Source organism: Rhincodon typus, chromosome 27 (genome assembly GCF_021869965.1).
Source record: "Rhincodon typus isolate 14 chromosome 27, sRhiTyp1.1, whole genome shotgun sequence".
Taxonomy (NCBI): Eukaryota; Metazoa; Chordata; class Chondrichthyes; order Orectolobiformes; family Rhincodontidae; genus Rhincodon; species Rhincodon typus.
Window position 1 is genome coordinate 40,407,956 of NC_063358.1, and position 23,869 is coordinate 40,431,824.

Below are 23,869 nucleotides of genomic sequence, written 5' to 3' on the forward strand. Positions count from 1 at the left end.
GTCAAACTTATAACATTTGATGATTGGAGGGAATTTTTACAGTAGTCTGGGAAAATGCAATGTCGAATAGCAAAACGTGTCAATATTCATTTACCTGGGGGCATTTTGTGAAACCTTTTCTTTCTTTCAAGGTGAACATTTGCAGTGTTCAGATTCAATTATGAGAGTAATAAGCACAGAAATTGTTTAGGGTAAGAAGGCTTTAACAATATTTGAAAACATACTGCCTTTTCTCTTCAACCCTTAAGACATTTTCTCACATAACTGAGTGTTCCAGGGCAGACTATTGATCATTTTGAGACATACAATTTTTTAAATAGCTTGTTAGCTGCTTGAGCAGCATGAAAGGTTGCTTACTGCTGGATCTTTATGTTTGGCTTTTAATGCATCCTTGCCACTAAACAGGTTGCAATTGACAATGATGGCCTGTTAGAAATCTACTTTTCTTGCCATCATAGTAGCACTTCACTGATCCAGGAGAGAAACTTTCTTTTGTTTCTAGATGACAAAATTGATACCACCTGTCTGAGTTTGATTAAACAATTCTTTTTTCTATAGCCCTGCTTGCTGATGAATATTTTGCTGTTCCTACACAGGCGTTGGTTACCAGCATTAGTCTAATTTTACAAACTACAGACTAGATTTTAACTTTGTTACAATCCTGGAAAATGGATATTAGAAAATCGAAGGCCTGTTTTACACCTCTGCCAATTTTTATTTCCATCAACCTAATTGCCAATTTGCTTTCTACAGTTTTGCCCCACTCAGTGAGTCAAAAAGTACTGGAGAGCCCAATGAGACACAATCAGACACATGTGCAATTCTGTCAGTTGTGTCAGCCACAAATTAACAAGGGGAGAAAAATATTTACATGGGTGGTACTCGCACAGTGCTGGAATCAGAGGATCTGCAAATTATCTTAAATTGATTATGTTGACTTTCAATGTCAATCCAACTAATATTTTGTTACTACCTATATCATCACGTATTTCAGTAAAGCTGATTTTATTATATTTAAAGCTAATTAAATGCTTTCCATTGGTGGCAAAGAATTATAATGTGCCAGTAACCCACTATCATGGGGACAGAAATCAGAGTTAACGTTTTGGGTCCAGTGACCTATCCTCAGATCTGATGGTAGCTAGGAAAATGTTGGTTATTAAACAGATGCTGTGAGACCTGCTGAGCTTTTCCAGCAATTTCTGTTTTTGTTTCTGATTTTCAGCATTCGCAGTTCTTTTGGTTTCTACTCGCAGGCATGTCTAGAATAGGGTGTGATATTGCTAGTTAGTGCTTCGAAATACCAGGATACGACAACACTTAAGTTGACATTAATACACAACAACATTGACCCTAAAGGTGCTCAAAGGTTCTCATCTTTATGGCACATGTATTCTCCTCATTGCAATCTAACAAACCACATGAGACCGAGCTGCTGAAGAATTGGGTTGGGCTAAGCAACTGAAGATAATTACTGGTTGCTTAGAAGCAACCACCTCCATACTTGGATTCTCATTAAAAGCATCCATAAAATAATGCCTGACTGACAGGGGATGTTGGACAGGGGGGAATTGAATTCTGTCTTGTGTTATGAGTGTAATAACTAAACAATTCACAAGTGACACAGCAACAGGTTGATACATAAAATGATTGATTTATTGGCAGCATGTTATGAAGACATTTCAGTATCATTGTTCTCATTTCTATTCAATTGTTTTCATTGCTTCTACTTTCTTTTAGCCTAAACTTAAAATTACACCAAGAGACAATTAGGACACATACATACTTGGTTTGCATTTGAATCCCTTTGTCAGCTGTTTTTTAAAGAGCATTAAATGTATTTAACTTAAAAGTGTCAATATTTCCATTAAAATGATCGACTAAGGAGAATAGTATAAATGTGCCGGGCACCACTTTCGCACAGCATACCTGAAGACTATTTCTTGCCTACCCATAAATATGTCTTTACTTTGGCACTGATATATATGGGTAGACAGGGAATAAGGATGTCTGAAAACCAATGAATACCCTAGCTATGTTGGGTACATTGAGATCCTGCTTATCTTCACAGTCAGTCAGAAAGAAGCTTGGCTGGTTGGCTTGATACAGTGCTAGCAGCTGTAGGCCACGACTAGACACCCAGTATTGAATATTCAGGTTTATCAAAAAGCCTGGGGGAGATCAGTATCAAAGTCGGAAGAAGCAGGAAGGCTGGCAATCAGGACTGGGGAATCAGAGGTTTTTTTGAAGAACCTGCAGGGAGTATATCTAATCCTCCAGACCCTCAATGAGTGTCTTAAAAGGCACTGATCTTGGGGTATTGGCAGCTCCCACCTCCCTATTATGACCGGTATCATCATTGGTACTAATTATATTGTGTGAACTTAATTTAACTTAATTTTAAAAATTTAATTAAGTGCCCTCCCTCCTTATGACCTAGATTATGGTTATGTTTAGAGTTAGGTTTAGGCTGAGGATAAGGTTTAGGGTTAGGGTCACCCTGTACCACTGTAATAAATGCACGAGCAGGGTGAATGGAGAACTGGGATTACCTTCTGCGTATTTACATTTTGAACACTCCACCATCTTTTGCTTGTCATGGAAGAGAATATCAAGATCTTTGACTATGTTGTTCTTTGTTATCCATTCTCTTTTCTCTCAGCATTTTGTTCATTTGTTTTAATCTGTTTCATTTTTTGCCCCCCTTTCTAATTTCAGTCTCATAAACTCACTATTATTTTCACTATTCTTTAACTTTATTCTCAAATTTGACCCAATCTTAATTTATACATCATTAACTTCAATGGAAAACAAAACTTGACGGCATGTAAAATAACCCAAATTGACCTTCATTCCCACTGATCAGGTTAAGTTAAAATCAAGGGTTTTGTTTTCCTTTCTTTTCTCTTATTAATCTGTTAATCTCTTAATTTATAATTGTTATGTCTCTTGTGTTCCAATCTTTTGTTTTTCTAACTACATACTTGACAATTATTTCTTCAAGAGTCTCCTTTGATGGGATTTACTTTTGTATTTTTCTCATAAGAATGCAGATCCGAGTGGAGACAGGATTAAGTGAATCTGTTGAACGATGGTAATAAGACGCTTGATGTGTGTGGGAATTCAGTGTTAGAGAAGGATGTGCTATGTAACTTAAACTGGTGGGAAATGATAAATTTGTGAACAATCATAGCAATTAACTAGGTCTAAAGGGACTAAACTTATGAGTAATGAAATGGATGATACCAACAATAAAGGTGTTCAGATTGTATCATTATTCAAGAAAGGAGGGAAAGAGAAAATAGGGAACTGGAGGTTATTTGTATGACATCAGTTATTGGGAAAATGCTGACTCTATTATGAAGGAATTAATAATGCATTTAAAAAGCATAGTATGACTTGAACAAGTCAACATGATTTTATGGAAGGGAAAGAAAGTTTGATAAACTTATTAGAGCATGTTTAAGGTTGTAATTAGCAGGGTTGGTAAAGGGGAACAGATAACAGTAATATACTTGGATTTCCAGAGGTCATTCAAGAATGTGCAACGTAGAGGAATTAGAGAACCATACAATACAGAAGAGGCCCTTTGGCCCATTGAATCCATATCACCAGAAATACATTAGATCTACTCTAGTCCCACTTTCCAATATCAGGTACACAGACTTGAAATTCAAGTGCTCATCCAAGCGGCACTGTGGCTCAGTGGTTAACACTGCTGCCTCACAGCACCAAGAACCTGGGCTTGATTCCACCCTCGGGCAACTGTCTGCATGGAGTTTGCACATTCTCCCAGTATCTGCGTGGGTTTCCTCTGGATGCTCCGGTTTGCATCCACAGTCCAAAGATATGCAGGTTAGGGTCGATTGGCCGTGCTAAATTGCCCAGGGATGTGCAGGGTAGCTGGGTTAGCCATGGGATATGCAAGGTTTACAGGGTGGGTCTGGATGGGATGCTCTTTGAAGGGTCAGCATTGACTTGATGGGCTGAAAGGCCTGCTTCCACACTGTAGGGATTCTGTGAAGTACTTTTTCCCCACACCTCAACTACCATCCTAGGCAGTGCACCCAGACCCTCTGGGTCAGAAAATATTTCCCTCAAAACTTCGTCTCTAAACTTACTGTCATTCAACTTAAAAGTGTACCCCCTTGATACTGAACCTTCTACTGAGGGGAACAACTGTTTCCTATTGACTCTATCCATGTCGCCCTCCCCCCACCTCCATAATTTTATACACCTCTAGCAGGTCAACCAACCGTCTCCACTTCAAAGAAAACAACCTGAGATTATCCGCCCTCTCTCCATAACTAAGATACTCTATTCCAGGCAACATCCAGGTAAACACCCTCCGCACTCCATCCAGTGCAATCACATCCTTCTTATACTGTGGAGACTAGAATTGCACATAATACTCTAGCTGTGGCCTAACCCAAGTCCTATCTATGCCTCAATTAATGAAGGCAAATACGTTTTCTTAACTACCATATTAACCTGTCCTGCTGCCTTCAGGAATCTGTGCAAAAGCACGCCAAGATCCCTCTGCTCCTATTGTCCTGCCATTCATTGAGTACTCCTTTGTCTTGTTAATTCTTTCAAAGTGTACCAGCTCACAGTTATCAGGGTTAAGTTGCATCTGCCACTGATTTGCCCATCTGATCAATCCATTTATATCATCCAGTGACTTAAGACCTTCTTCCTCATTGACAATCGTCCAGCCAATTTTTGTGTCATCCACAAACTATCCCCACATTTTCATCTATATAGCTTATATATGTGTCACAAACAATAAGGAACCCAGTACTGAACCTTATGACATGCCAATGAACACTGGCCTCTAGTCACACAAACAGCCTCCTACCACCACAAACTGTCTCCTGCCACTGAGTCAATTTTGGACCCAACTTGTCAAGTTACCCTGGATCCCACATGTTTTTACCATCTTTACCAATGTCCCAAGATGGACCTTGTCAAAGACCTTGCTGAAATCCATATGCGCTACCTTATCTACACACCTGGTCACCTCCTTGAAAAATCCAACCATGTTCTGCATGATGTCCCTGTGACAAAGCCATGCTGACTAACCCAATCAAACATTGCCTCTCTAAATGGAGATTAATTTTCCCATTCAGAATTTTCTCCAAACACTTCACTAGCACTGATGTTAGATAAGAGGTCTTGTATGAGTTCACAGAACTAAGGGAATTATATATAAGCAAGGATGAGGGGATAATCTGAATGAAAAGAAGATGAAAGCAGTGATAAAGGGACCATTTTCAAGTCGGCAGGCTGTGAATAGAAGAGGGCTATAGTGATCAGTTCTGAGACCACAGCTTTTTGCAATCTACATTAGCCACTTTGACATGGAGTCAGAGAGTAATGTGCTATAAAGTTACGTGAGAATGCAAACTATGAGGACACAAAAATGGTACAGAGACATAGATGAGCACTGAATGGGCAACTAGGTGGCAAATGGAGTATAACTTGGAGAAACATGAGGTTATTCATTTTGGTTGCATGAATAGCAGAAGAGTTAAATGTCCTTTTTTAAAGTTTGAAAGACATAAATGTTGTTGTTCAGAGTAATTTTGGTGCACTGATAGAAGGAACACAGAAAGTCAACACGCAGGAACAGCAATTGATTCAGAAAGCAAACGATAAAGTACAAGAATAGAGAAATGAGCACAAAAAATGCTGAAAATACTCATCAGGCCTGGCTGCATCAGTGGAGAGAGAAACAGAGTTAACATTTTAGATTAATGATCTTTCATCAGATATAAGGAAAATTAGAAATGTAATAGATTTTGGACAAGGGTCTGAGAATGCGTGGCAGTGTTGAAGACAGGAAAGACAGGAACAGTAGAATTATTACAAGATGATCAAAGGGACTGGTGATGGGGCAAGAAAAGAAACGAAATAATACACTTCTGCCCACAGCCTGATGACCAGTTCCAGTGGAAATATATGTATGCTTGAGGAACAGCACCTCATCTGCCAATTCAACACTTTTCAGCCTTTGGACTCAACGTTCAGTTTAACATTTTCAGAACATTAGCTCTGTTCTCACACTTTGTTTCTTTTTCCTTGCATGTATTGTTATCTCATTTTTATTGCCTGGCTTGAACCAGCAGTCAAACTACTATAGGCATATCTTCTTACATCTTTGCTTTGTTGTTTCCTGTTAATCAATGTAAGTACAATCAGAATCATGGGATCACTAGAAACATCATTGAGCATATTATTCTGTCTCCTCTCATTGGTTCTTTGTTATGGTATAAGTCCTGTCCAATACTTTTCCCAAATGTTCACACTGACAGACTATGTCACCTTGGGACTCAGAACTACAGTCACCACTTGATGAATATTTAGCGGACATCATATGATAATTTAAGGAGGAGATAGACAGATTTTTAATTACTAAGGGGTTAAAGCTTTAAAGGGTTATGGCGAGTAGGCAGGAAAGTAGAATTGAGATCAAGGTGAGATCAGCCATGATTGTATTGAATGGCAGTGCAGGCTCAAGGTGCTGAATTTCCTACTCCTGGTCCTAATTCTTACATTCTTATAGCAAGCAGCAGAGGAGGCCTTACTGATGCACTTTCCTTCTTAAGCCTGAGGCCTTGACAAATCAATTGCCATTCCTTAACCACCTTTGTGTTATATCTTGTGTTGTGTCTCAGTCTATAGTCACTCCAGGCCGCCACAGTCATTCTGATGATCTGCACATGGTGATTATGGCACTGATCTCTGGAAGTCACTGCCACACACGAACCATGCAGGCCCAATACAGCAGACATGAAAATTAGAGAGAACGCTGTTCACGGTGAGTGTGCAGTATACCTTTAACAGATATGCTCATGATACCATCACAGTATCATAGCATGTGACCTGAAGGCATAAAGGTCTCAGAATCCATCTTAATTGGGGCCACTTGAAGCACAGCATGCTGTTAAAGCATGCATTATTTGGAACTCAATTGCTTAATCTTAGCAAAGATACTGAGTGCCTCTGACTATAAGATATGGATATATCAGGAACTTTAATAAAAACCTGTTGAATCTTTCATGTTACCTACGTCTAGTTCTAATGTTGTGGAACTTCCATAACCATTGCTGTATCAGTTACAAATCCCCTGCTGGAGCCTAAACCCAAACTGAGGTGGACATTCAACTGATACACCTGAGATCCCATCAACCTGTTAAGAAGTGAATTCTTTATGGCTCAATTATTCTTCAAGAAAATAGCTGAGCCATTCATTTATTCATTTTCACCTCAGCTTTACTGGGGGGCGTTGGCATCATTTTGTTTCTTTTTTTCTAAAATGTTTCAATGTTATCCGCCCACCTGATATTTTGTCTTCCTCTTCTGTTCTTTTGCATTCAATTCCCCTGCAGTTGTTGCCAAGATAAGACTAACAAGTCTTCATTTCCAATGTCCATACTTGTCTATATTTCTGTCTCTAATTATACTGAGCAACACTTTTGAATCCTGAACTTACACTGAGTCTTTTCCCACATCCACATATTCCATTTTTGATGTTTCTATTATCATTTAGACTCTAACATTTGATTCTGCCCCACTTTTGTTTAATCCAAAATACTCACTGTGTATGTTTGCTGTTCTTATAGGTTTGTTAAGAACACCAAAATCTGCATATTAAGAGCTGTCAGAAATGTAAAAATACAAAACTAAATAGATTACAGCAGTATGTTTAGACCTAATTATAGAAAAAACATTAAGAAAAGACCAGAGCAAAGCACTGAAAAAATACTTCATATTGTGTGCTGATGTGAAGAAAGCATGAAGAAGGCACAAACAAATTTCTGAGTGAAGAATGTTAAGAAGAAGAGAAAGTTTTCCAGAATCAAATGAGCACAATATTTGCTGCTACATTTAGTAGTCAAGGTTATAACTGGAGAGGAATACAAACACTCCGGAATAGGTATCAAGGATGTAAACAGAAACTTGTGAAAGGATAAGAACTATATCAGCCTGAAATAGGAAATTTTTGGCAAGGAGCAACCTGAAGAAGAAGCAAAAATGATAACAACATAGATTAGAAGATAAAAGAAAAATAAAGTCAGAGATACTGAAAGATGAGATTAGAAAAATTATAAAGAAAGTTGAGGCCAGGATCTTTCAGATAACTAGGAAATGCTGATGGGAGTGAATTGCTAATTCTGCAGTTGGCAAAGGGACTTGGTAAAGCTGTGAAGAAATGTAAATAGCAACAACAAACATTTATTTGCACCATTTTGTTAGGATCTTTGTAGAGGTCTGTAATATTTAAGAAATCTGAATTTCCCAGCATCCAATGAAAGGAATCATTCAATATTTCATAATTTAAGGCTAATAGTATTATTAATTAGCTAATAGTATTATTAATTAATTAAACATTACTTAGTAGGTATCTTATACACTGAAGTACAAGAAAGGTACTTTCCCCATTAACTAATTGACACATCATAAACTCCACACCAATATGCCACACTCTTAGCAAATACATAATCTTGTTGATAAAGTTTTAACTTTCACTCACTATTCAAGAGATGTCTCCCCGTTATACCATGACAATTCTTCCAGACTTCCCATTCCCCTTAAAACTCACTTCATTCAATTTCCTGAGCATTATTGAACTGATTTCCAGCAGCAAGACTTCTCTGGCAACTTTTTGTGCTTTATGTTCTGGCATGATTCATTTCTTCAAATAAGTGTTATAACCAAAATTAGAGGGGTGCCCCATTGCTCCAGTCCCACTACTTCACAGGTTGCAACATGAAATGAAATGCTTTTTCCAGTTACAAAGATGACCAATTAAATATTTTACCTACATCAGATTTTTAAACAAAAGGATCAAACAGATTTCCCAATTGTGAGTTTATTATCAAAAGCAAAACTTATTCAATAATGATGTAATAATTGGAGACATGGAAATTTAAACGCTTATCCCTCTAAATTTCCCCAAGACATATATGGAAACACTTACACACAGGCAATCACAAGGAAAAGAGAAAGAAAAAGTAAACTTATGTGCAGATCTTGATTCTCTACAAAAAAAAACACTTTGGCCAATGGATTATTCATGAAGGGAAAAGGATAGAGTACAGGTTCCAAAGTCTGTGTTGTAATATTCTGGAATATGTCAACTGTGCACAATTGTCAACGAAGTCTTTCTAGAAAATATAATCTTCAGATGTTCTTTCAATCACTCTTACAAGGAACAAGTAGAATTCACCCTGATTCAATATAGAAATGGGAGGGATCAGCCAGGCAACTTGTTCAGAGCAAGTTTTCAACTTACCATGGTTTTAACAGACTTCCCACCAACTGAAATAGATAAAACAAGAACCTCTTCCAGCCAGTCACTGTTCAAATCAACCCCAGAAGAGACTACAGTAATGCAATCAATTATTGCAGTCAAATGATTCCTCAGAAGCCTTGTTAAAAACAAGCTGCAATGCCCACAGTGAACTTTCAATTATCTCCTTTAAAGAAACCACTTCAAGTATGTCCACAACATTTGAAATGAATTCCTTTTCTACAATCCTTCAAAACTTAAGCCCTCCAAGCAATAACAAATATAAAGCTTCTTTGTAACACAAAGAATCCATTCTCATCAACATTCTGCATGGTGACTAATACTACTTTTCTCTGAAACAGAAACAGAAATTGCTGGGGAAATTCAGCAGATCTGGCAGCATCTGTGGGAAGAAATGGGGAGGTGATGGCCGAGTGATATTATTGCTGGACTGTTAATCCAGAGACCCAGAATGGTCTGGGGATCCAGGTTCAAATCCCGCCACTGCACATGGTGGAATTTGAATTCAATAAAAATATCTGGAATTCAGAGTCTAATGATGACTGTGAATCCATTGTCGATTTTAAGGGACAAAACCCATCTAGTTCACTAACGTCCTTTAGGGAAGGAAACTGCCAACCTTACCTAGTCTGGCCTACATGTGACTCCAGACCCACAACAATGTGGTTGACTCTTAATGCCCACGGGGCAATTAGGGATGGGCAATAAATGTTGCCTAGCCAGTGACGTCCTCATCCTGTGAATGAATTAAAAATAAGCAGAGATATTGTTTTAAGTCTGGTGATTCTTCATCAGAACTGCTGGCAGCAAGGAAAAGATGGCATTTAAACTGAAGACAAAGTTGTTGGTTGGCGTTTGAGGTGAACGAATAGGTGGTGACGGAGCTCAGAGAGACATCTGAAAGGAAAGGGTAAACAAGGAGATTATGGATAGCAGAACAGGTTGGAAGAAAAGCTGAATAAGCGATAATAAGACCTAAGAGGAGGAGACGATGGATGAGCTGTACTGAAAGCAAACCATATAATGTGATAATCAACATAGGAGTATGTGAGAATGGGTGACTGTGGTAAAAGCAACCCGTGTCATAACAAGACTGGGTGTGGGGGCTGGGTAAAAAACATGGAAGAATGGAATCAGGCTCTAAAGTTGCTTCATTTGATGTTGAGTCCGAGAGGCTACAGTGTCCCAAAGCAGGAAATGAGATGTTGTTCTTCAAGTTGCACTGAGGCTCGCAGAAGCACTGTAGCAGGCCTATGACAGGAATGTTGGCCAGGGAACATGGTGGTCTGTTGAAGTGGTAGGCAGCTGTAAGCTTGGGGTCATTTTTGCAGATAGAATGTAACGGTTTACAATCCTCTGAATGTGGAGGCTGATGGGATGGTATTTCCCTCTGTCTTGCATAGCAGTAAATGTTGTCAGTCTTGCCCTCCAGTCCCACTGCCTGTCTGAGAATCTGTATCAAGCGAGACCAGATACCAGTCTTTTTATCCAAGGTGCAAAAACTGGCACTGAATGGTCCAAAGTTTCTGCCTGGACCTCTATCCCCACGATGACCCAGGCACCTGGACCTAACTCCAGGCAAAGTTCAATCTGATTTCTTGATCTTCATTCTAATTAATTCTGTTTTACCTTTAATTAAGAAAGACAGATTAAAACATAACCATCTCATAGAGTCTCACATTTAAAACTATTCCTATAAAAATAAAAATAGATACAATAATAGAGTAATATTTATTATCTCAGAATGTCCCAAAGTACTTAATGGTCAAGGCCACTATTAAAATGCACATGAAATGGATCTCAAACAAAGGAGGGAGACACTAAAAGGATGGGACGAAATAATGGGAGGTGTCCAAACCTTTAGTCAACAAGGTAGGTTTTAAGTAGAATCATAGTATCCCTATAGTGCAGCTGGCCATTCGGCCCATTGAGTCCACACCAATCCTTTGAAGAATATCACACCCAGACCCATCCCCCTACCCTATCACTGAATTTCCCATGGCTAATCCACCTAACCTGTATATCCCTGAACACTACGCACAATTTAGATCACAGAATTCCTACAGTGTGGAAACAGGCCCTTCAGCCCAACAAGTCCACACCAACCCTCAGAGCATCACACCCAGACCATCCCCAATAGCCCATCTGATCTACACATCCCTGAACATTATGGGCAATTTAGCGTGGGCAATCCACCTACCCTGCACATCTTTGGACTGTGGGAGGAAACCGGAGCACCCTGAGGAAACCCACACAGACACGGGGAGAGTGTGCAAACTCCAGACAGACATTTGCCCAGGGGTGGAATCAAACCTGGGTGCCTGGCACTGTGAGGCAGCAGTGCTAACCACTGAGCCACCATATCATCCTAACATCTAGGACCTTAAATGAGAAAAGATGAGTACAGGAGTTTGAGGAGGAGCTTACAGAACATCTGGCTCAGACAGCTGAAGATATGAGGCAGCCCTGTTTTCTATTCACATTTGTGCGGAAGATGAGCCTATGTTGGTCGATGGTATTATCATGAAACAACATGTAGATGAAGACATGGAGGAAACTCAGCACAAGTCCTCAAAAGAGGTATTAGTACAGGAAGTGGGGAGAGATGCCTTTACTGGAGATGATGTGGTTGTGACTGATAGCTCAGTTCGTCATCTGTTGAACTCGTGATGTAACATCACGGGCTAATAATGCAGAGACTGAGAATTCAAGAAAAATAAAATTCCTACCATATTTATTATCAACCTTTCATTGCCCATTAAAGGGAAACAAGTGAGGGGCAACAAATGTTAGCCTTGAATCACTGACCATGTTTCAAAATTAAAGATAAAAAAAAGTTATGAAACCGAGTAAAGGGAAACTCAACAAGTTTGACAACAGAGGAAAGTGTTTGAGCATGGCAGTGTGGTTTGTCATATGAACAAAATGAAAGATATTAGAGAAAAATGGTGGCTCAGAACGCAAGTAGGAGAAAACTTGAATAGAAGATGGTGAAATATGACTTGGAGAGAAGCAAGGAAACTGTGGACAAATTGTCCTAATCTTGATGAGAAATGTGTTCAATGCATGTGCTTTTGGAGGAGAAAGAAGAGGCGAAGATGAACTAAGAACTCAGTTGGTAATAGTTTGGTTCTGCACAATGGTAGTATGTGATTTTGGCCAAGGAGTATGAAAGTCCACATGGTGATAGGTTTAAACAGTGCTATGTGCTTTAAAGGTGGAGGTGAGGGCATGATTGAACAAAGTCTACAGAAATACCACAGCAAGCAGAAGGTCAAAGGGAGTGTGAGTCTGAAAGTGGGCTGTGAGGGCATGGGGAAAGTTCTTTCTAACGGTGGGAGTGAGGAAATTTGGATTTTGTGGCCAGTACCAACAAGTAATTGGATAAGGATGCAAAGAAATAACCACGGCAAGGGCAAAAGACATGGCATTGTATATCCAATCCAAACATTTAATTTCAATACTTACAAGTTTCAGAAATATAACTTTTAGTTTGAGGATTTCTTTTAAATAAAAAAAAAGATAATGGGTGTGTCTGATGTGGGAGGTTGAAAAAATATACTTAAACAAATCGCAATTCACAGATTAACCCAGGTCAATATAGTCAGAGCAGATATGAGGTGGAAAAAACGCTGAATAATGAGGAGGCTCTGTCTGACACTTGGTAGGGATGTGACAGATAAAGTTATCTTTAAGGGTTTTAAATTATTCATGTAGCTTTTCAAATTCAGCTGTGCAAGTGGTTTTCATCACGAGGTGGAACTTCCAGAAAGGTGTGAATCAACCAAGAGGTATGGGTCTGAGTTTCAGTACTTTTTCTAATGATGATAATTTCAACACAGACTGACCCTTGTTTACTGTTGATTTCATGAGATAATTCTTGTTATGTGATCAGAGCAACTATTTCAAGTCTATATTTGTCTTTTCTAAAAGTAATTTTAGACATTTAATTATCAGATGTCAGATATTGAAGATGGTTAGTCCATGTTGATAATTATTAGAAGATATTAGATACAAGCAGAAAGGAAGTTAGAAACTATTGAGTTCATTATTAATTTTATTTTTAAGTGACAATGTTTATTCATTCACTGTTTCACTAACTTAGTGCAGTAAATGGTCATGAGAAGAAGCAATTATTTAATTTAATAATTAGTCAAGAGATGAACTAGTTACTTAATTAATATACATTGAGGATAGCAGTGTAGGTGAGGTGCAGTGACTAAATTGTGTGGATGTATCTGGATACTAATATCTTCCAGTACAAACACAACTATGGAGAAATGTAGTCAGTCTTTGCAATTATATAACAGCATAAGGCACTTTCAAGCAGTATTGATAAAAACAGTGGCTATGGGATGGTGATCAAACTGACGATGACATCATGATGCAGAAGTCATCTAAGCAAGTGTTATTAATGGGAATGGATGCCTCTTTATAGTAGAGAGTGAGAGTCCAAAAGGTTATGGTGTCAGATGTGAGGGGAGAGAATGCAGTTGCCATTGTCCACATACATGCCAATGACATAGGTAGAACTAGGAAAGAGTTCTACTGAGGGTGAATGCATAGCTAAGGCCAAACCTTTTTAAAAAAGTAATCCCAAAGATAATCATTTTTGGATTACTATTTGAGCCAAAGCAGATAGCCTTGGTAAATAAGGTTAGAGAGTTAAATGCATGCCTCAAAATGAATGATGACTGTTTGTGACAAATTACAGTTTTCACAAATCCCCTGAAACTGACAGCACGATGGCACAGATGAACTCTGCTTCCTCCTGCCAACTTGAAACTGAGGAGGGGCCAGTGCTGAAAGATGAAAGAGTAGCAGCCATAGACTTTGGTCCAGCCTTCAGAGGCACAGCATTCAGGGTGACAGGGGACACTTGGCGATGACCATTGGCCAGAAACCATACTTACAGAGATTGATGCAGATATCTGCAACTGACAGACCAGCAATGACTTCCTGGGATGTTGTACTTTCAGGGAGTGATAGGACGTCTCTGTGGAATTTCACAGGCAGCAACTCATAAATGTAATCAGGTGGCCACTGATATTCTTTTGGCTAAAGTGCATCAATTTGTTCACATCCCCTCGGATACAGGGAGTCAGTCAGACTGGCAGTCGGCTTTGCTGCCATAGCAGGTTTCCCAAAAGTGCAAGGTGCTATCGATTGCATCCACGTTGCCCTCAAAGTATCCTATCAGCAACGAGCTGTTGTCAAGAGAGATTTCCACTTCTTTAATGTGTCGATCATCTTTGACCACATCGGTTGAATAATGCAGCTCTGTACACAATATCCAGGAAGTTGTCACAATTCTGGAGCATTTACAGGTGTCTGCATTTTTCCAAATCTCATTGTATATGGGAATAGTTGCTGCATGACAAGTGCTGCGTCTGAAGATCTGGCTGATAATGCTAACAGGAATCTTCAGACTGATGCTGAGGAAAGGCATAACACTCCACAAGGGCTATTGTCGACTAGGCCTTAGCACTGGTGAAAACTAAAACCTGATGTCTACAGAATGTAGGCAGTGTGCTGGAGTATACTCATCATTGCATCATTGTAGTGCTGCACCCTCTTCAACCTCACTCAACAGAATGAACTATCTTGGGAGAAGAAAAGATGAAGCAGTGACAGATCTCCTCTGATGAGGAAGGGAACAGTGAAGATCCTGAAATGGGCCAGGAGGTCACTCATAGACACGAAGAATCCAGGTAAATGATCCAATAAGGCAGGCAGGCTCATGAGAACCTCTTAGCAAACTGCTGCAAGGTCAACTGAGATATATGGACATTTTGTTTTGATGTTGTATATTTTGTTTAAGTTTCATGGGCCTTCGCTTGCTTAATGCATGATGGCTCATTGGCCTTTTTATTTAGCACTATTGTTTTAATTAAAGGCCCCATTTGTAATCTCAATATGCTAATATCACAGCCATTTGGAAGTGTCAAAACCTGTGGACGAAGCTAGCCTTTGCACTAACTGTGTACAATGTAGTTGTACCACAATGATTGGGGGTTCCTGGAGGGAAGCAGGGTGATGGGATTGGTCTCAGGAAAAGCGAAGGAAGAATAGGGAACAAACAGACTGAAGGATCCTCCCCTTCTCTCCCACCGAGTGAATGTTGTCCTTCACATCTCAGTACTGCATTGCTTACATCTTATTCTGGGAATGGTTGCCCTGATTATAGAGATCCCAACCATGGAAAGGATCTGTATCTACACTTTGCGGAAATCTGTATCTACATTGCTGCATAATTTACATCAGTTGTCTGCATTTTCACAATCTCAGGCCTAGTGTCCTCACTCTGATTTAATCAGACCATGTCAGTGTCCCTAAACTTAATCATGTGAGCCTTGGCCACAATCTTCAAATGCTTGGTCTATTGTTTACTGGATCATGAGAATAACCTTAGACACACACATTACTGATGATGTGAGGCAATCAAAAAGATCCCAATGGAATAATAGCATTTCCTTAGGCATTCTCAGATAGCTTTTTCTTACGCTGTCTACTTGTCTTCCTTTCATGCTCCCATTCTCTATTCTTCTTGGGTTTTTTTGAGGGTGGTAGAAGAAGCTTTAATTTTCTGTACCAGCTCATAATCATCAACCATTACAGATGCCCATCTAGCAGCTGCAATGCACGGGTCTTCAACATGGGTCCTAAGTACAAATTGTAGTGAGTTTCTAAACTCTTCCAAGAAAATAATTTCTCTTTGAGCTTTATATATTGTAATATTCCTAAGGCCCATAAGTCAAAATTATTTCATTTTACCCTTTCAAATTCAAATGAAAGCTAAATATTGCAGATGCTGGAAATTGGAAACAAATGCTGGAGGAGCTCAGCAAGTCTGGCAACATCTGTGATGAGACAAACAGAGTTAATGCTTTGACTCCAATGTAACTCTCCTTCAGAAGTGAAAGGGATTGGCAAATGGACTTTTTTTATATTTTTGACAGAGGTGTTGGAGAAACGAGAAAACCAGATGGTGCACATGCAAAAGCCAAAGGGTTTGTTAATTGTGATGAAAGAGAAATAGAGACATAAAATGGATGTAAATTAAAGCGTGAAAGGGAGTAAAGGAATTCTTTCAGCTGAGGGCAAAGTAAACAAGACACAAGTAAGACAAATACAAGTGGAGGTATCCCAAAGGCTTGTAAAGTGCCCAAATGGAAAATGCATTTCCTTGAGTTGGCATTGTGCTTTGTTGGAACATTGTAGCGGGTCCAGGGCTGAAATGTTAGCATCTGAGCAAGGTAGTTTATTGAAATAGCAGGCAGCTGGGTGGTCAGGTCATTGCTACAGACAGAGCGAAGGTGTTCTGCAAACAGTCACGCAGTAAGTCTGTTTGCATTTCTGAGGATGGGCTGTCCACCTGCATTTCAAGCCTCCCAACTCCACTGTTACCTCAACAATAGCTCCTCACACTGTACTTCCTTAAATAATTCCATTCTCCCAGTTTCTCTGTTTCCATTGCGTCTGTTCCAATGATGTTACCTTGCACTGGCTATCACTGATGTGACTTTCTTTTTCTTCAACTGAGGATTCCTGGCCCACTGTTGTTGACAGGGCTGTCAGCCATGTCCAACCCATCTCCTGCACATTGCCCTCAGCCCTTCTCCTCCCTCCCAGAACAATGGGGTTCCCTTTGACCTCACTTGCCACCCAATTGCTCCCCGCATTCCTGTGCTATTTCTGTGACCTACAGCAAGATGCCACCACCAAATACATCTTTCCCTTCCCTCCAGAGTCAGCATTCCACAGGGATCATTACTTCTGTGAGAGTTTAAAAATGTAAAGCTTAAGCAAAACAAATTAGACTTCCCTTTTGTTCACTGTTCTTATTTTTACTGTTACTGATGTGGATTTTTTATTCTGGGTGGCAGTCAATCAGAGAAAAAAATTGGGATTTTTGGTAGTTTGATGAAATTTTCACATTTATGGCTATTCGAAAATAGCTAGGCTTTGTTCTTGAAGCAAGTACTATCTTCAATGAGCCATGCACCATGAGCCCCGAAAGCCTTTGTCATGACTTACTTGGATGTCCTCTTCTCGCAGGACCAACAGAACAGACCACACCACACCATCTTTACCACTGGGTTAGGGCAATCACAACCAACTGCAGGAATGCTCAATATTCTAGGAAGAAGGTTAATGACCTTCTCTCTGCCAGTGTAAGTACCATCAACTTCTCACTGTTACCTCACACTCACTCTACCTCTGTTACTGCACTCACCTCCTACAGAGGCTCATGATCTATCACTCTCACTATTGGTTGCAATATCTCCCATCATTCATGCTCACCCAGCCTGCCCCCTCACACCACTAACCTCTGTGTTGCCTATAAACCCATTTGGAACATCTGCCCACCCACAGCCAAAGAAACAGCTTGGCCACCCACTTTCATCTCTCTACTTAATAGCATCTCTCACACTCCTGGAGGAAAGCAGCCCATGATAGGTCAGAAAGAGTCACGATGGCTAGTTGAGATAACAGGGTGTAGAGCTGGATGAACACAGCAGGCCAAGCAGCATCAGAGGAGCAGGAAGGCTGACGTTTTGGGCCTAGACCCTTCTTCAGAAGAAGGTTCTTTCTTCTTCTTTCCTTCTTTCTGAAGAAGGGTCTAGGCCTGCAACGTCAGCCTTCCTGCTCCTCTGGTGCTGCTTGGCCTGCTGTGTTCAACGAGCTCTACACCTTGTTATCTCAGATTCTCCAGCATCTGCAGTTCCTACTATCTCTGAAACAATGATGACTAGTTGGCTGCCTGACAATTGGCTTCTCATCCCTCATGAGGAGATAATCCTGTTTCTACCCATCTCGAGTGACCGACTGGTATCGGAAGCTATCCTTGACAAGAACCTTATCACAAAAGGGGATGGATGGGAGCAAACCTATCAGAGGCATCTTTCAGCAAGGTGAGCTGTGAGAAGGATCCATCACACAACAGCATGCAGAGCAGTAAATATGGAACAGGTCGATAAGCAGTATTTTGTTGCAAGGCCATCTACGGGATATGTGATATTGCTTGGTTTCCTCTGCTTGACAGGCTGTGTAAGGATGCTGTCAGCTTGTTCTTAGGTCTTTCATGTCATGCATACAATATTAAACCTGGTACCATCTGCTGCTAAGAATAGTGCCCCTCAGTCCTTTGGCAAGGGTTCCTCAAAGTGGCAAATAAGGCATCTCCCCTCACAGAGCTGTCGAACCGTTTAGCCATGAATCCAGCAGAGATTATATGGCTCTGCCGTTTGCTCACAAAATTTAACCTGTGCTCCTACATTGCATTTTCTCATTTAATTTATTCCTGCACTTAATGCACCACACCCTTGGTTAAAGATGACAAAATATAAAAATAACTTTACTGCTTTATAAAGACAACGTTTGTTCCCGAGAGCAGCCACCCACGTTTTAATTCAGCCTGGCTCTGCAAAATTTGCACATCACTTGGTTTGGCTCTAACTAAGTTTGCTCCATGCACAAGGCCAAAGCTGAGTAGACCACTGAATAATTAATAAAATGAACTGAATGTAGAAAATTGTGTCAGTCTGTCGTATGTGCTGCTGGAGAGCTTTGATTCATCAAATTTGCACAACAGCCTCAAATGGGCTGGCAAAAGAAAATCAGAAAATCAGACCTTCAGTGTTTTGTTATTTAGCAATACTTAGCAGCTTGGTATCTGCAGTTCTGCTGCTGACTCAGTAAAGCAATGTACTTTTATCTCCTGATGCTGTCCAATTGTTTTAAACAATTCTATCCTCAATATTCACAGGAAGGATAAACAAAACATCTGACATTTCAACATCCATTATCCAGACATTTAGTGAAAAGGACATGTAATTAGCAGATTAATCAGGAGGAAATAACTGCGAAACTAATAGCTTGAAGTTGACATATTAGTCCCATTTTTACCAGAGCCTGTAATCAGCTAAATCGTCACCTGGCTCTGACACTGAAATACATTGTAGAGAGGAACAATCTCTTTTCTCTGCTCCCAATAAAACAAAGAAAACCTATACTGTTTCAAGATCAGCACAAATTGCTGGTTGTATTTGAGGTGGATACACAAATGAGCAGTGCTGGCAACTGAGAGAAGGAAAACAAAAGTAAAGACTGCCTTGCATTTATCTAGCATCTTTGGTGCTGCCAAAAAATGCTCAAATCTCTGTACATTTCTGAAGTCACTGCTGTGGAAATATAGGAAATCAAGCACTAATGCCTCACAAACACAATAACAGTCAGATAATCTGTTTTGGTAAATGTTAATATCTGCTGAGGAGACCCGGGACAACCACTCATTACAGCCCCCTCCCCCACCACTAGTCCATTCCATCCACCCTCTTCTTTCAAAATGCCATGATAGGATTGTTTAAAAAGATTGAGTGAGTTTCATAACAGCTCACCTCAAAAACAGCCATTTTCAACAATGTAGTGCAGCCTCAGCACCACCCAATATCAGAAATGGGTGGAAAAGCTCAGCAGGTCTGGCAGCATTTGTGGAGAGAAATCAGAATTGATGTTTCAGGTTGAGTGACTCTTCTACGGAACTGGAAATGCACCAATTAAATGTTGTAATTGTACCAACCTCAACCACTTCTTCTGGCAGCTCATTCTATACAGGCACCACCCTATGTGTGAAAAAGTTGCCCCATAAGACCCTTTTAAATCTTTCCCCTTTCACCTTAAACCTATGCCCTCTAGTTTTGAACACCCCCCCACCCCAGGGAAAAGACCTTGTCCATTCACCATATCCATGCCCCTCATGATTTTATAATCCTCTATAATGTCACACCTCAGCCTCTGATGCTCCAGGCAAAATAGCCCAGCTTATTCAACCTCTCCGTATAGTTCATACCGTCCAAACCTGGCAACATCCTTGTAAATTTTTTCTGAACCCTTTCAAGTTTCACAGCATCACTCCTATTGCAGGAAGACCAGAACCGCACGCTGTACATGGACTCAGGAAACTTCTCGGGTCATCAGATGCCCTTTAGGAGAGGTAAGAGGGCCCCATGGGAATGTTAAAAGTAGGCATGAAAGTGTATAGTATATTAGCAAATTCATTGAAACTGCAAAGCTGTAACTGTCAAAAGCATCAGGAGGAACGATGAACAGAAACTGTGGAAAGTGTTAAGACACATAGTACCTCTGTCCTTTAAGTCTTTGGAAATAAAGTTGATTTTAAAAAGTCAATGCTTCCCTATTTAATTCTGTTGGCATAACCTGAATGTTATCATTACTACATCTGTGCTGCATGATTGAATTCACAATCTTCCACAATCACAGTAGGATGCCTGCCATTTCACAGTTTGATTGATAGCTGCAAGTGATTATAGACTCTTTTCAGTGAGGTTATGAATTTTAATGTTTCTTGCTGTTAGGGATTGGATGTTTCAATAATTTTTTTGTTGTAAGGAATTTTAAGTTTAAGTTTAAGGAAACCCAGTTTAAGGAAATTAAATATTGTGAATTGTTGAATGTTTTTTTTAAGAAAGGCTGTAATAGATGCATCTTTCTTATACAAAATCTCAGCATTTATCCTGGATTCTGGGTGAATTGGTATGGTAGGTGTAAGGGTAAAGTTTGCTGGGTGAGAGTGGTGGGTTAGAATGAGTTGGTAATAAGTTGGCATTGGGACTATAAAGGGCTATTAGTTTGGGCAAAAGGGCACATATTTGTGTAGGTTGAGCGAGATGTGTTATAGGTTGGCCTACTTGCAACATGAGAAGCGTGAGTGGTGTGAGTGATGCATATGAACATACAAACAAGGAACAAGAGTACATTACTTGGATCTTTGAGCCTGCTCCATCATTCAATGAGATCATGGCTGAGCTGATTTTAAATTTTGTTCATGCATATCCCCAATAATCTTTCATCTCCTTGGTAATCCAGAATCTATCTACCTCTGCCTTAAAAATACTTAAAGATTCTGCATCCACTGCTTTTTGAGGAAGAGAATTTCAAAGCCTCACAACCACCTCAGAAAAATGTTTATTCCTCTTCCCTGACTTAAATGGGTTACCCCTGATTTTTAAATTATGACCCTTAGTTCGAGATTCTCCCAAAAGAGGGAACATCCTTTCTGTTTCCACCCAGTCAAGTCCTCTTAGGATCTTATATGTTTCAGTTAAATCACCTCTGACTCTTCTAAATTCCAAAGGATACAGGGTTAAGCCTTTCAAGCTTTCTATGTAACATGATGAATTTGTTCCAGATATTAGTCTTCTCTGAATTGCTTCAATGTATTAATATCCTTCTGTTGGTATGATGGCCAGTAGTGTACACAGTACTCTGGATGTGGTCTCACCAATGCCCTGTATAACTGAAGCATGACCTTCCTACTTTTGCATTCAACTCCTCTCACAATAAAACATTAAATTCTATTGGCTTTCCTGATTACTTGCTGTACCTGCATACGAACTTTATGCAATCCATGCACAAGGACACCCAGATCTACCTGCATCTCAGACCTTTGCAATCTCTCACCATTTAGATAATATGCTTTTTTAAAAATTTTTTTCTGCCGAAGTGAATAATTTCACATATTATATTTCATTTACCAGATCTTTGCCCATTCATCCAACCTACCCATATGACTTTGTATACTCCTTATGTCCTCTTCACAACTGATTTTCCTACCTATCTGTAGGAGCATTTTTCCTGACCAGGGTCAAAGATTCAGGATGCAGGCAGGATTCAGGCAAGTGGAAGATTTATTCAAGCAGAAACCGGTTTATGCAGGGACAGAGCCAAAGATCTTCCCCGAATCTGGCTTCAGACGATAGACCAATGACACACCCTCTGATTTTACAAAGAAATACAGCATTTTTATACATTTTGTGTTACCATAATCAAACGCAACATATTCACTGTTCTTCCCTTGAATCCAAACACCAATCCCATGGGACACCTAATCAGTGATGGGCACTTCCATGGACAGCCCTAGATTCCCATGATCTCATGATTTTAGCTAGACATTGTAATCGCTCAGCCTTGGGATCTTCCTATGCATCCTATTAATTCGCACTCCAAAAGTTTAATGGTTATACTCCTTCAGGTCTTTCTCAGGCTTGTTTAGCTGTAAGGACAGCTTGAATTCTACTGCACATTCTATTTTGATGCTGTCTTTTATCAAATTCAGTTACTCCTTTTATTTTCCCATTATCCCAAGTGCATAATGTAAACATAAAAAGTCAGTTAGTTTTAACTAATTGCTATAAGGTTAACTTCTGTTATTAAGTTAATTATAAAGTGTAACATTATACTACTACTTCTACTGTTAGCATTTTGCATTTTATGGGTTCTGAGCAACCTATCTTGTTCAGGATATAAGGGAAGGTGTCTTCTAAGGCTAGTTAATCTACACATCTAAGCTTAAATGTTTTTTTAGGGCTTGTATTATATCTTGTTTATGTATTGAAACCAACTTCAATGATTACAGCATTTTTAACTAGAAACTATTTAATATTGCAGGTAGCTTCAAAGAGGCAACTATTTACTACAAAATAACTTTAGCTGTTATTTTTGCAGTGCTTAAGGACTTCATCTAGCACCTGATGTTATTCATTTACTGGGACAATCATCCTTTCATTAATAAAGCTGGAATTGGTCATTTGTCTGTCCTAAGGCATCCTTTTATCAGGACTGTCTCAGAATGGAACATGCAGCTTTTTTTTACTGATCTTCTAGCAGTTCTGTTCAAAGGTACCATTGTAATTCACTGTGTGAGCAGGCTGCTTAATTTTGCTTTGCTTCTGTCTGCCTTCTTGTAAGCAGGCATGGGCCACTTAGTGTCTTCAGGTACAAGCCACCTTATACAGCCAGGTACAAGTCACTCCTGCACTATCCTTCTATCATCAACAAATGAGCTACCATAACTTCAGCCCCCTTATCTATAAATTATAAAGAGTCATTACTCCAACACTAATCCCTGTTGACACACCACTCATGACATCCTGTCGGCCTGAATATGACTTACTTATTCCTACTGTCTGCTTCTTGTTAACCAGCCAATCTTTTATCCATGCCAATATGTTAACCCCTACATCTTAAGCTTTTAATTTTGCAATAATCTTTGACGTGGCACATTATCAAATGCTTTCTGGAAATGTAAGTACAATATATCTACTGGTTCTCCTGTATCCACAACACAAGTTATTTCTTCTGTTATAGACCAAACCAAACCTCCCCAAAATATATTAAGAAGTTAGTCTAGGCCCTAACTTTTTCTTACTTTAAAGGCAAGTGCCAGGTGTTGCATTCTGGATGCAATTCATTTTGTCAAATTACCAAATTTGAAGTGAAGCAAACTTTGTTCATACACTTTAGTTAAAGTACAACTAAAGAAAGAAAATAATTGCAATAACTTAGCTATATTGGAAAATTTCACAGATCAATGGACTATTAACTACCACTAATTAACTGTTCCAATATTGTAACATCCCATAAACACATCCTTGATGAAGACAAGAGATAGTAGGAACTGCAGATGCTGGAGAATCTGAGATAACAAGGTGTAGAGCTGGATGAACACAGCAGGCCAAGCAGCATCAGAGG

At 39.6% G+C, this 23,869-nt stretch overlaps 1 long non-coding RNA gene across 2 annotated transcripts in view; it reads left to right on the plus strand.

The window, feature by feature from the left end:
* Positions 1-13,022: 13,022 nt before the first annotated feature.
* Positions 13,023-23,869, plus strand: part of LOC125486309 — a 58,191-nt gene continuing 47,344 nt past the window's right edge. The window contains exons 1-2 of one of the 2 annotated variants that reach the window (XR_007264998.1): positions 13,023-13,107; positions 14,910-15,027. This is a non-coding gene — a long non-coding RNA (uncharacterized LOC125486309). The remainder of the gene's footprint in view (positions 13,108-14,909; positions 15,028-23,869) is intronic. The other variant, XR_007264997.1, reaches the window with a different exon arrangement.